General features: G+C 36.5%; 1 long non-coding RNA gene across 1 annotated transcript; it reads left to right on the forward strand.

Moving 5' to 3' along the window:
• Window positions 1-4,577: 4,577 nt before the first annotated feature.
• LOC311092102 lies at window positions 4,578-7,430 on the forward strand. The gene is made up of 5 exons (XR_014608203.1): window positions 4,578-4,609; window positions 4,881-4,936; window positions 5,329-5,369; window positions 5,807-5,917; window positions 6,466-7,430. It is a non-coding gene; the product is annotated as an uncharacterized lncRNA (long non-coding RNA).
• The last annotated feature ends 2,502 nt before the right edge of the window (window positions 7,431-9,932 follow it).

The raw sequence follows: 9,932 nt of genomic DNA on the forward strand, positions 1-9,932 counted from the left end.
CGTCGCCAATTTTGTTATGTCTTCATGACAAGAAGCACAAGCAAGTATAATTATCTTAGGAAACTCTTTAATAACTTATGCACAAGCAGGATAACATGCAAGCACATGTTCAGTATTCTCTCTCACTCTTCTCTCTCCTACTTCACATGTATATCTAACCTAAGGAGCTTGAGTGCCATCTAGTGGAGTATTAATGTAAGGACATCACAACAGGCAAAAAGAGAAACACAAGAGCTACAACTGACTTCAGCCACAGCCTTAGATAAAATCAACTGAAGATAAAAAAGACATTAAATCTCTGAAGATATCAGCAGAGGAGGATTAACCCTCTGGGGTCTAAGGTGTTTTTGGGGTCCTTGAGGTGTTCTGACATGCCCTGACATTTGTGCTTTTTTCAGTTGCTTATAAACATATTAATGGCAAAGGTGTAATTACACTCTATTTAGCACAAACATGGCTACCATAATATGTGAGCAACATGTAGATGTTTGTATTTTTGAGAGAATAATGTTTATGCATGGTTTCTGAAATAAGGCCACAAAACACATACTAAATATGTGTCCACAAGACTTTTGACTAATTGATGTTGCCGCCTAGAGTTTTTGCAATTTCATTTCATAACGTACATTTTAGTCTGGCACCAGTTTAACTAGTAGCTACAATGTAAAGTTTATTCAACAATAACATGCTTACTATTATGAGTGTCTTACCTTAAAAATCTTTCTCATAATCAAATCGTGTTCTTTTAATTCTTCTGAGGTAAATCCAAGGTAAACAGCACAGCATAAACACAGTCTTCCAAACTCAATAAAAACTCTGATTCTTTGTTTTTAGGTGATGGGGCATTTACAGGCCTGTGCTATTTCGCCTGGACTACTTGCATGTCAATCTCTCGTGCGTGTGTGGTCACATTAGAGTTAATGAGGACCCGTTTGAGAAACTGTACATGTCGTTGCTTTCATACGGATTACTTAAACAGAGAATATTTGTTTTTGATATGATTTACATAAATCAAAAACGGAGACTTCAAGTTTTGTAAAGACATATGTTTCATGTCACAGTGACAAGCATTCGCTGAGTTACAGATCATTTTCTGTCGCATTTCAGAATGAACTTCACATTGAGAGAGACGGGAGAATGCGCATCATGTTTATTTTCTTTACTTTACGAAAAACACAACATTTTGCTTTTATTATTAGTGTACACAAATAAAAGAAGACATTTAACAGTTTTGAATGATGTATAACACTTGCCTTTATGACAAAAATCGACAGAGTCTCTTTTGCACTGATTAGAAAAAAAGCGAGACAATTGCGCCGGCTGACCCCAGGGGGTTAAAAGATTTCAACCCTGGGGTCGTTCAGAGGTCCTAAAGAAGAAGATCTGTTTTGTATATCTAAGATTTTTACACAGAGTCTAGTTTGGTATGTTAGGGTTTAACAGTTTAGGACCCAAGGACCAGATGTTTGAAAGAAGACCCGGAGTCAGAATTATAAAAAAATTTAAGAAAAGTTTTACTGAAGATAGTTTGCAGTTTCATCAGCAGAAATCAGCTTCAAGACTCACACAGGAGTTCGTAGGCCGCCCCGCTTATAAGATCACATGTAATGGTCTTGTCTCCAGAGTGCATTTTCATCCTGGCCAGTAGGGGTCGCTCTCCTTGAGTTCTCCATATCATGCTCCCTCCAGAACTGTGGATGGCGCTTGACTATAATTGACACTAGACTCTCCACTCCTGAAGGAGGCGCCATTACCCCTAACCAGAGAATGTCTAATATGGCGAGAAGTTTCACTCTCAGTACACTTCCGGCTTCTGAACTGGTTGCAGTTCCTCTCTGATTCCATATGAGGGCGCTCACAGGACGAGTGCAGAATGAATGGAGGTCTATGGCGATATACCAATAAAAATCCTCTTTTCTCAGGATATAATTTTTTGTCTAGTAATTTGAATGTTGTATTCGAAAGGAGATGCAAATAAATTACACATTGCTGGGTGTTAGATTTTTTAGAGTCACTTATTTGCTTTAAAAAGTCTTTTAAAGTGTCAATGACGTCATACACATGTACGACCAGAGATACTACTTTACGGCAATCCTTCACTCACTCTGGTGCGTTCGCGCTCTGCACTTTCTTTTCACTCGAGGCATCGACAACACAGCTGACACAGGTAAATACACGTGCTAGAAGAGTTTTTGTTTTGTTTGTTTCTGGTCCCGCTGCGGATGACACGATGCCATCAAGCGGTATCTCTGGTCGTAATCAGTCCTTCACTGACCAATCAGCGTTCATTAGCAGAATGCTAGCGTGTTATGGGCAACAACAACTCAACCTGTAAGAAATCAAAAGGACATAAGTACTCGTTCATTCAACTTTCGACCTAAAACCCATGTTGAACTTGCAAAATCTACAATCAGATCTGAGATTTCTCAACGGCAATCGGGTGAAAGAGACAAATTTAGCTGTCTAGCCCCATTGACTCCCATTCATTTTGCACTCATGGCGATCGCCCCCAGTGGAACTCTGGTGGTACTACAACCAAAATTCGGTACAGTAGAGCTTAATAGGGAGTGGGCAGGCTCTCCGTAGACGGGCTCTGCCCTAACCATGTATTAACCCTCTGGGGACCAAAAACGCGCCCGCGCGTTTTGCTCGTTTTTTTTTTTAGCAATGAAAAATAAACACAAAATGCTCTGTTCATTTTGATCTTTAATTTTCGTGTTATACATCAATCGATCCTGTTCAGTTTCTATTTTTTTTCTGTATACTCACAATAAAAATAAAGTGTTTTGCTTTTTGACAAATAAAGAAACTTTAACATGATGCGATTTCTGCCTTCTCTCTGTCAGTAAACTCCCATTTGAAACGCGTTCGAAAATGATCTATAACTCCGCGAAAATTCAGTCAAACAGGCAAACAGACCCACGGGCATAAAGCTTGAGATCGCAGCTTTTAAATGAAGTCATTTATATAAAAAACAAATATTATCAGCTTCTGTAATCTCCCAGCAAACACAGAACGTTCCCCTAACGTTCCCATTTGGTTCCCATTTGGTTATTTTTTTTGGGAACCAAACAAGAACGTTCTGGGAACGTTCCCTGTAGGTTATTTTTAGGATCTTTGTTTATAACATTAAGGGAACGTTCCCAGAACGTTCCCTGTAGGTTATTTTTAGGTTTAAATTTATAACCTAAAGAGAACGTTCTGGGAACATTCCCTGTAGGTTATTTTTAGGATCTATTTTTATAACTTTAAGGGAACGTTCCCAGAACGTTCCCTGTAGGTTATTTTTAGGTTTAAATTTATAACCTAAAGAGAACGTTCTGGGAACATTCCCTGTAGGTTATTTTTAGGATCTATTTTTATAACTTTAAGGGAACGTTCCCAGAACGTTCCCTGTAGGTTATTTTTAGGTTTAAATTTATAACCTAAAGAGAACGTTCTGGGAACGTTCCCTGCAGGTTGTTATTTAATAACCTAAAGAGAACCTTCCCAGAACGTTCCCTGCAGGTTATTTTTAGGTTTAATTTTTATAACCTAAAGAGAACCTTCCCAGAACGTTTCCTTGCAGGTTTTAGGTTTTATTTTTATAACCTAAAGAGAACGTTCTGAGAACGTTCTCTGCAGGTTATTATTTTAATATCACTTAGCCTACTATTAACAGGCAGATTACCAACTGACAACGTCGTCAGTACGGTCCCCTAAGTTTATAAGATAACCAACAACGTTCAGATCTATTCGCAATAACTTTTTATTAATGATATTTTAAATTATGTTATATTTTAATTCTATATGTTTATTTAAATGCTGCATGACTTTGAAGTGTTTTAATGCGCATGCGCGTGATCAAACACTGGAGCACGTGCGCTGCGCGAGAGCAGATGGAAACTTCATCGACAACTGACAAACAACAAAACTCCCGTCTCTCGCTGTTGGTTTCACTGCTTTCAGGTAAGTTTAGACAACAAAATCTCACAAATAATACACACAAACGCCCCTGACACATTTCTTACGTGTAATTGACACGCTTCTGTTAAATATTTATTTTAAAGAAATGGTTTTATGTCTTTGAAAAAGTCCGTTAGCATCTACGCTAGCTAACCGTTTTCAAAAGACAACGTTAGGCCTAAGTTACGTTAAGTTGAGGTCTTATTTATGAAAGTTTGGGTTTTTAAACACATATTTAGTGTAGATAACAGTTTTTGATAGTTTTGCTGGTAATTTGTCAATGGGAAGTAAGCTAATTTATTTAGGCTAACCTAAAAGAATGCACTGTATTGTTAACTTAATCAGTGACGTCACTTACCAATATTGCTAAAATGTGATTTCAGAATAGCGAGAGAAAAAATAAAACTCTACAACAAGGGGTGAGTTATTGTTTAATCATGATGATAATTCCATATGCATTTATTTCACAATATATTATCTTAAGATTTGTATATATTTATCTTTTCTGCATTTCACCTCTGTTCTAGCTTGGTTCCTTGTAATAAACCTATCACATGTAATATTTTTGGCTCTGTGACAAACAGCATGTTATGTTCCTAGATCATCATGCTGTGATGGCCTGCTGCACCCCCGTCCAAGAAAATCTCTATGAACCATATGACTAGTAAGCAAAACCACCTCAAACATGCAGTGCACTGCTGTTCAAAGGTTTGGGGTCTGTAAGATTTATGCTTTTGAAATAAGTCTCACATTTTAAAATCATTAACCCCAAGTTTTTTCAGTGAGATTGTCCTTGAGAAGCCTGTAAGCTAAATAATCAGCTAAATAATAGGCGACTAATACAATATTAAAATGGTCATAGTTATAATAATTCATTTAACTATTATGATAACATGATATCCTGATGATTACTATATTTTATTTTATTTCTTTAGGTCTGTTTTGAATTATGTTGGCCAATGAGACTGACAACATACTGTCCAACTCAAAGGTATTTATGTATTTTTTTAATTTTTTTTATTGATCAATACTGAAATTCTTTGTACTTTTAAATGCGGTTCAGGGGGTCGACAACTTTAGGCAGTTATTTTTCACAGATTTATTTATTTAATGTTTATTTGACAGGGACAAATGCATAGAACATTGCTTTATAAAAAATACAAAGTAGATGCCATGCATACAGGTTTATAGCCATGACTAATTTGCAACCCCTAGATATCTTGGGCAGCTGTGGCTCATACTCTTAGCCTTTAAAAATGTTTGAATTGATATCCCCAATGCAATATCAGGGGGTAAATATATCATTAGAGTTCTTAAAGTTATGGCTTTGCTCTTGTTACCAGATGAGATATAATCCCTATTGTTTGGTCCTGTATTCTTCAGGACAAGACCTTGATGCCATCCACAGTCAGTAGATGAAGAAGGTGAGTTTAGCCGAATTCAGTTCTCTTTCACTTTTTTTTTTTTAGCTTAAACAGACACGTGCACGCAAAATGAAGTCAAAATGGCGAGTTTCCTCTTGTCTTGTGTTTTAAACAGAAAGAAAACGGATGCGTGTCATTTATATTAGTTCTGCGCATTCGTCTTAAAGGGACAGCAGCCTAACGTACCCGCAGCTGTTTGTGTCGCCAATGGTGATCAAACATCAAAAGAGAAAATGACTTGTAGCTTTAGCAAAGATACATTAATTTTATAGTTATTTTATTTTTACACTGAAGACTTATTTTACATTTTGATAAATCAATTTCTGTACCTGATAAGTTAGATTTAACTGAAAAACATAATGCACTGCTTATTTCAACTGTGTTTTTCTTCTATTGTATTAATCTATGCTTGTTATCTATTGTAATTTTCTATGCAGGTTCACTCCTCTACAAAATCCCCCCAATAGGGGTTATGCGGAGCGCCCAGCGGTTGAACCGGAAAGAGGTCTAAGCATTTCCGCTTTTCACTTCCGTACACATCTGCAGCGGTAGGTGATCTCTGAGTTTACTGTTAATTTTTGCTTATTACACTAAAATTCTTACTTCTGTTTTAATTAAAATGTCACGAAGGCTAAAATATCAGAAAAGGGAACATCCGAACAGCAGTTTTTGTTGTGTGCCGGTCTGCTCTATGTCGGGGAAAATGAGTAGTACAAATAGGTTCTGTACTCATAAAGTGACGTCAACATCAGCAGTAGCATTCGCCGTCAGGCAAGTGTTATTTAAATAAACTCCTGATGTACTTACAAACTTTCCAATGCCTCGTTTAATGAGTACAGAACCTATTTGTACTACTGTAGAAGTTTGGTACCATTCTGGGCATTATTAGTGGGGTAATTTACCAGATACAAACCTGGAGCCGTTAGCGCATGCACTAAACCATATGGCTGATATCTCTAAATAAACTCTACATTTTTCAATATTGTGCAGCCCTGATATTGAGCATATCTTAAAGTGAACCTGGAATGATAATTTGTGATACCAGATGAGATGTATGTATGATAGATTTTGAACTGTACTATTTTTTTTATTTCAGGTTTTCTGGGATCCCAGCGGAAGGCATCAAGGCATCAGATGTTGGCCTGGACAGATGCACCTGTAAACTACACCGACCTTTGCTTTTGCATGGATGGCTGATTATTACCATGTTCTGTGAGGGTTTCATTATAGCAAAACTGAGCACCTGTGACAGTGGAATTTGTAGGTGTAAAGTCACAGAGATTAAAAAAAAAAAATTGATAGCAGTTTCAAACTTTTTTTCACTTTCTTTCTCATAAACAACACAGCAGTTACAGGTTTTCAAATTCTTCATTGGAGGTGAGACTTATACATAAAAGGTAGAGCGAATTCGCAGGTCAGAGTTCACTAGACTTAAATATTATTTTCTCTGTTTTTTATTTGACTTCAGAGAGAGAGGCTTAATGGGTATCCTTACCCCTATATAAAACATTCCTTTTTTGATTTGTAGTCTGAAATAATAAATAGTGCAATATAAATAAATGCAATGTAGTGTTTTGAAATATATAAATTTTTCTATACACATTGATGCTGAAATATCTGAATAAATACATGATACCAGCAGCGCTCGTGCTCATATCTCCTACAGCTTGTGATCCCAATTGTGATCCACAATCCCACCTCACTCTTTTCATTTGCTCCAGATGAATATTAATGCCATTACAGGGCTTGAATTTTGGCATGGGATTGTGTGTCCATGTAACGCGTTGTCTTTTTATTTTCTTGTTAAATTTGCAGATGGTGTTGGGAGTTTAAATGTTTTGAGCGGAGTGAAGATTGGCACATTCATGTATATTGTATATAAATGAATACTTTTTCAACTTTATAGCCAAAGTTATAGGCTACAGTTTGCAAAAAGATAGTTTTAATTAAAATGTTTGTGCAGTTTTATTTATTGAAATATTTTCATGTTTGAAATATTAAATGTAAATTACTGTTCCTGAATACATTTTGCTAACGCTGTTTTTAATGACTTATTTTAGGTTGATAATTAATGAATCAACAAAAACATGGATTGTGTGCTGATTTATTTATTTAATACAAACTGATTGATTTACTTATTAATGATAGTTTCTGTAAATTCAATTTATTGTAATAATATATTCATAGGATTCTTAAGTGTTTGAACAATAAACAATGTAGAATATGTTGTTTGTAGACCTATAATTTGTGTACAGGCATATCAGGATGTGTAGACGTAAGGAGAACGTTCCGAGAACCTTCCGGGAACGTCTGGGAACCTTTCGGCAACGTTCCAGGAACGTTCCCCTAACCTTCCGGGAACGTTACGAGAACCTTGCGGGAACCTTTCGGGAACGTTCTGGGAACCTTTCGGCAACGTTCCGGGAACGTTCCCCTAACCTATAGGGAACGTTCTATTAACGTAAAGAAAACTTTCCTGGCTAACCAATAGGGAACGTTCTTGGGAACGTTCTGGGAACCAAAAACTAACGTTCCCAGAACGTTAAATTGTTAGCTGGGCTGTATAAAAAGAGAGCGATTCCAGTCGAGCTCATTACGAGCTCATTGACTTTAATTCGTTCACGCCTACTCACGGAGCGCGCTATTCACAAGATAATGTGCTAAGCCATCTATGCAAAACAGGTAAACGCCCCCAAGCAAATGCATTAAACGCTTCAAGTTTCATCATTCAGTCACCTGCGCGTTGGGAAGATGACACGGTACACCGGTGCGGAAGCCCTTCAGTTCGTCCTGGATACTAGCGACGAAGAGTCCAGATTTTCATCAGAAGAGGAGCGCGACTACTCTGATGACGACCGTTTGTATTTTGAAGAGCAATTGATCCAGCCGTGGATAGAATTTCGGATGAGTAAGTATTTATTCTTACTTGCATTAGTTGACAAGCTATTCAAAACATGAGCTTACATATTATACTGGGTGGACTTGCCATCCAGAGTATTGACATTTGATATCTACCTATATTCAACACGATCTAATGAAAGTGCATATCTATACCATGAATTTAATATATCGTACCATTTCAACATCAAAAATGTTTTTTTTTTTTGTGTAGCCTACATATGCTACACCCCTTGGTTAGGAAATTTGTATTTGTATGTGTAGCCTAGCAGTAAATGATATGTTTAGATCATTATGTATGAAAGATAGAATTTAGAAATTATTTTAGAAAGGAGGCCTAGTAGGTGTTTAGATTATATTTTGACTATATAAATGCTGCCTCATTATCATTAACGATGCATGCTCGCAAATATCAGTTGTAAATGTGCTGAAATGTGTAAATATACCCAGTTAATGAAGTGCACAAATGTGTTAGGCTAATGTTTGCGGTGTGCCTCTCCGGTAATGGCCCATTGACACGCATATAGGCTTATTGCACGCGTCTAAAATTATTTACATCAGTTATTCATTATAGACTAATGCTAATAGTTATATTTATGTAATAATATTCTTCAACTTTTTTAAAAGGAATGTTGCTTCATCACTACCTCCGCCTGCAACTCGGAGTGCGCTTAGCAACACAGTCAGAAATCAGAAAGAGTAAGTACATATTTACCTACTATTTTACAGATGTTAGTTACATTTTGTTTATATACTTAGTGATGATACAAATGTAGCCTATATGTGCCTGTGTGGCTTTGCAACAAATGTGTTGTTATATGCACAATATAACAATTATTGATTGGTAATGTTAATATAAAAGAGCTTATATTGTGTTGCTTTATCAGCATTGCTAAATGTCCATCAGTTATGCATGTGCTGGAATAATACTCTGTAAAATATATGATAAAAATAGTTTTCAACTTTAAACAAAATTACAATAAAACAGATTGAAAAACAAAACATTTGAATCTCCTCATTCTTTAAGGCTGCCTCACTTGATGGCCCATTAGCACTTGGGGGAGCGTCTATGTCACACCCCTGGTCTGAATCTCATTAATAATGATGACCCATTACCACTCCCACGCATAAACCTCTTCTGACAAAAAAAACTGTTTTACAATGTTTAAATCAATGTAGTGTTTTATGTGAACAATTAGGCAGGATGATTTTCACATAATTTTGAAGCTAGAACTCAAAGGGACAACATCAATTAGTCAAAAGTCTTGTGGACACATATTTAATATGTGTTTTGTGTTCTTAAATCAGCAACTTTCATTTTATTTTTTTCCAATAACCACGCATAAACATTATTCTCTTAAAAATACAAACATCTACATACACGTTGCTCGCATATTATGGTAGCCCTGTTTGTGCTATATAGAGTGAATTTACACCTTTGCCATTAACATGTTTATAAATAACTGAAAAAAGCACAAATGTCAGAGCATGTCAGAACATCTCAAGGACCCCAAAAACAGCTTGGTCCCCAGAGGGTTAAATCCTTCTCATCAATCCTGATTTCCCACACCTGTGTTTGACCCTTTATAAGTCTGTTTGTTCCCTGTCACTGTGTTCAGTCTTGAGCCATTTATCCAGTTTATCCTGCTGCCTGTCTTCGAGTTA

The sequence above is a fragment of the Abramis brama genome, assembly GCF_963993115.1.
Source record: "Abramis brama genome assembly, chromosome: 1".
NCBI classification, from domain to species: Eukaryota; Metazoa; Chordata; class Actinopteri; order Cypriniformes; family Leuciscidae; genus Abramis; species Abramis brama.